This window comes from Pterocles gutturalis, unplaced genomic scaffold (genome assembly GCF_000699245.1).
Source record: "Pterocles gutturalis isolate BGI_N339 unplaced genomic scaffold, ASM69924v1 scaffold29490, whole genome shotgun sequence".
Classification (NCBI taxonomy): domain Eukaryota; kingdom Metazoa; phylum Chordata; class Aves; order Pterocliformes; family Pteroclidae; genus Pterocles; species Pterocles gutturalis.
Window position 1 is genome coordinate 1,435 of NW_010139254.1, and position 4,787 is coordinate 6,221.

General features: G+C 36.9%; 1 protein-coding gene across 1 annotated transcript in view; it reads left to right on the forward strand.

Annotated features, from left to right (window-relative positions):
* The window catches only part of TMEM164 (transmembrane protein 164), a 19,174-nt gene that overhangs the window by 226 nt on the left and 14,161 nt on the right, over positions 1–4,787 (forward strand). The window lies entirely within an intron of this gene.

A 4,787-nucleotide genomic window follows, 5' to 3' on the forward strand; every position in this document is an offset into this window, starting at 1 on the left:
ACTACAGTGGAGCCAAAATACCAGTCTTGGATTTTTTTGTGTTTACAAATTCACATGGAAAGCTAACACTGTTGGATTCTAAGTGTAGAAAAAACTACTTTGTCAATTCCATCCTAGCCTTTAAATAGAGGGGAAAACTTAATGGCTTTGAAAGAAGCTTTCATAGGTTAGCATTGTGGCTTGTGGTCAAAATCCAGTTTCAGGATTTTCAGACTATATGTAAAGCTGAGGTTCCTTGGGCATGGAAAAATGCCAGATGTTGTTGGTGGCTGTCACCCCCTTTTCTCCAAGATTAGACCAGTGGGTTTATTTTTTCCATCCGAGTTTTCAAATCTACTATAAAACTCGTCTCCTGGATGAAAAATTAGCCTGTTGGTGTCCTTACTAAGATTCTTAAACCTATTGAGAGTTAATGGTAAGAAAAGTTATCCTGAGTCCGAGCCATATGAAATATTTCTAAGGATTGTGTTTAAGAGCTGTTATGCATATGAAGGGGGTGCGTGTATGTGTATGTGGATATATGCCTACATGCTTGTTCATGTTTTGTCATTTGACAACATTTTTTGCAAAAATCTGTTGTTGCAGTTATTTAAATGTCTGTTTTAAGAGAGAGTTCACATAAATTTGTCTCTGTGTTTATGGTGTCTGGATAACTGGTATCTATATCCAGATAGCATGTCAATTAATGATATTATTAACAAAATTGTTATGGATTTAAGACTCCATTACAAATCTCGTTAGTGGCTGTCCATTTACAAATCTCAGTTGTCTTAAGAAGATTTATGTATAAAAATCTGCATCTGTGTTGAGGTTTATGGATGATATGCTGTGTTGATTTGCCACACTGGTAGCTAGGAGACCTGAAAACTGACAGTTTCATTGTCTGCTTGCAAATGATTTTTCTCTTCTTTAAGACTATAAAATTTTGCACTGAAACAGTTTAGTTACTAGAGAGAGCATAATACATTTCTAGGCTTGTACATGTTAAAAATAATCTTCCACAAAGCATGACACACACGTGCACAGCGGGGTGGACCATATTTTTCAGATTTCAGTCCATTTAGTAGTATAATAATACTAGGGTTCTTTCAAGATTTACATTGCCCTTCCTAATCTGGTAACTACCTATATTCTTTTCTATACTGTAACACCTTATGTGCAGTTTGCAATTATGTTTTAATAAAACTTGATATTGTTGAAGAGGCTTCGAATGAATGAAACAAATGTGTTTTCCTGATGAGGAGGAATAAATAACATAAAATATTGAAATATTTAGTAGATCATTAGCTTGTATTTTCTCTGCCATTATCATAGATCTCATTTATATTAGGGTGGTGGTGATTTAAACAGGAAAAAGACTACTTATATTAACTTCTCTCCTTAATTAGGGATAGAGGAGCCAAAGGATAATGTCCAAGTGCAAATATTTTTGGAGTAAATACAGCTTAGGATATTTTTGGCCCAACAGCTGCTTGCTAGGCTGTTCTCTTTTCAGTGTTTCTTCTGGCACAAGAGAATGTGGGTGATGTTTTATAGCACTGCTACTTTGACCCAGATTCTCTCGTGGTAGACACACATTCTGCTCTGCAACTGTCATTGTGGTTGTTTACACTGACAGTGTCCTGAAAGCAATAAATGTCTCTTAAAACCTAGTAGGAAGTTCAAAAAATCGCAATAATTTTGTCAGTGCTGTCTGCTCTGGTTTGTAGTATCTAAGTGAAAAACTTTTGATTCAGTCAAGAATTGTTGTGTCTCTATGCCTCGACTTTTTAATTTCAGTTTTATGATATTTTAAGACATATATTTTAGTGTGTACGTGTTTCATATAAAGATTTTGTATACTTAGTTATGCCTGTAGACCATTGTAATATATGGTATGTGGCACAAAGAGCATGAAAAATCGGGCACCTAGCCCAACTATTAATTTAGAAGGGAGGAGAGAGATGTTGGCTGGGGCAGGGAGAGTTCTGAGGCCAGTGGGAACTGGAAAGCAGGAGACTGTTGCCTCCCATCACTTTGAGAGGTTGTACCAAACTGCTGTATTGCTGTAAGCACCGAAATGCCTTGCTGTTACCTTTCATTGTGTAAAATGTATTTTATCCGTATGAGTTATTTGATGTACAGCTGGATAGATTGTAGGTAGTTTTCATTGTCTTCAGCTGACGTGACATTTTCCTAAACCCCCCCTCTTCCGTGTGGATTGCCTGGTAGTTATCTTACGGGCAGGAGATGATTCCTGTTGAGCTGTAGTCTTTTTGGAGAAGCTTGCTAATTTAGCAAGTTCAGAGTAGGCCTGTATATGCTTGCCACCAAATTGTGTATCAGTATGGAGATGAAAGCAGCGAGGTACAGGAGAAAATCGATGTATGGTTTTATTTGTACATATCAATAATCCGAAAGGGGCAAGGGGCAGAAGACAGAGAATGAAAGATAATCATTACTCCACCAGCTGATGGATGTTTCTTTAGGAACTAGTGAGAGTCAGGATTTTGATTCTTTTAAGTGTTAACCTGTTCAGAGTAATTTCCAGAACACCTCTTAAAACGTTTTGTGGCACAGTCTGTTAGGGTCACGTATTTTTGCTACCAATTACATCACTTAATGCATTTTACGTATTCTTTTTGCATATATGATTCAATGCTAAATTATCCTGAAAAGAAATTTTTGGAAGCTTCTAGCATGATCTGACATTTTCTGTTTTCTTGTAATGTATTTGCTAAATTTTTTTTAGAACTCAGTCATTTCAAAACTATTCTTAAATATTTGTCTGTTGCCAGTGGAAATGGAGAGTTGAGATATTCATTGAAACTACAGTAGAAAGTTTCTCCCTTCTGTTGTTTTAACCTCTCAGTGACACTGTACTCATTAAAAACCTTGCTGGACTGTAATGGGCACCTGGGATAGTGTTCAAAAAAAAGTGTAGTCTGAAAGATGAGGTCAGTCTATTCTGTTCTTTCCAAGAAAATATTTTCCTGCCTTGGCATGACTGCCAATAATTAACAGTCTTGAGCAACAGATGCACCCACTTGTATTTATTTGGCAGCTAAATACTGCAGTTATTTGCTACAGTATTTACAGTGTGCTGATGGAGTTGAGTTTTGGGCATTGGAATAGTCATTGAATAAAGACAAAACAGTTTGCTGCTTGTTCAGTTAATATTTTTTTGTGAGTTCTTATTACTCTTTCAGAAATAAAGGTTATTTTAATTTTCTCTCATAATTTCATTCCTTTCGCATGATGCAAATCATTCTTGGTCAGCATTAACAATTCACACAGAAAATAGGGCAATCTTCTATAACCCTGAAGTAAATAGTGAAGAAGATGCTAAGAGAATTTGATTATTAGGTTCCCAAGCAGGAGCCTAGAAAGATATAAGAAGATATACAGGAGTAAAAATATTTATTTTTCCTCTGTATTACATGGAACACATTGTAGGTCCTTATAACCTACGGATGCAAATAAAGTCCCTCAGCTGCCATAAACACTCCAAGTGTTTGGAGAGTAAGTGTTTTTGCTTGAACTTTCATATTGCATTAATAAAATTTTAAAGAAAACTCTTTCCACTGGTGTCAAAGTAGGGTGCTTTGCAAGGTGGTGTCCTGAAAAGGTTGATATAGATAAAGTAAAAAACAGGACATGCCCCAGAGGTATTGCACTTGCTGTCTCTGCTCGCCCAGCTGAGCTGGTGCAGATTTAATGTTTCCAGAAGTGGCTATAGCCTATTATTAGAATGATTTGGCTTGAGAGGTACGCATTCTAAATCTGTTTTAGGAACAGAATCATGCTGTGAGCAGTACTTACAGTACACTCTGTGTAGCGCTGCTGATCCTTGCCTGCTGCATTTCTGTTGGCTGTTAAGGTCACTGTGCTAAATAGTTCGCCTGAAATGCCTGTGCCTACACAGCAAAATGGAATAGGTTATGGTGGCACATTACATCATATCTAAACTGGTTTAATTTCACTGGCACAAGGAAAAATAATGGAACAGTGGCAGTTGAGATTGTGCTTTGGTTGTTGGTGGATGCTAAAGCCAAGGTTTCTGCATCCTTCAGCAGTTACCTGTGCGTTAATGGTATGGATGTGTAAGTGGAGTCCACAACTACACTTTTCTTTGGTGGTGTAAATCTACCTTCTGCTAGTGGTGATAAATAGTCCTAATGTTGTCTCTAGAGGAACTGGAAAAATACTGTTTCTGAAATTGGTATTATTTACCCCATATAATTCCTGATTTTAGACTTGACTCTACAAATGCCTAATTGTGTCCATTGCATCATTAATGTGAGCTGGTTTGTATAAACAAATGGAGTGACCAGAAGACAGTGGTGCCTTTTTATGACACACAATAAACATCAAATACAGTGCTATTCAAATACTCAAACCATTGATAAAGGTCAAAACAAATGCATTCAGTTGAGATCAGCAGTGCATTTAGATGAATTAGTGATACTTTAAGGGAATTATAATTGCCTGCACTGACTGGATTGCGTGGAACAGCTGGGAGGGTGGATACAGGTTGAAATACCTACGTGAAACAGAGATTGTTTATTGGGATTTATCAATATGTTCTCGTATCAATTACAGGCAAGCAGGTGTATGGCAGGAAATCTGAATGAAACACTCTGCCCCTAAAATAAAATGAAAAGGAATTGTTGCAAATAAAATCTAGGGTGCTGCTTTAGGCTGTCATGCAGATGGGTGACAGCCCTGCTTCTCCTTTATTTCTAGGGGCTTTGCTGTTGACATTAATGCCAGTATTCATATAATTATTTTTTTTTTCTCAGTCTACT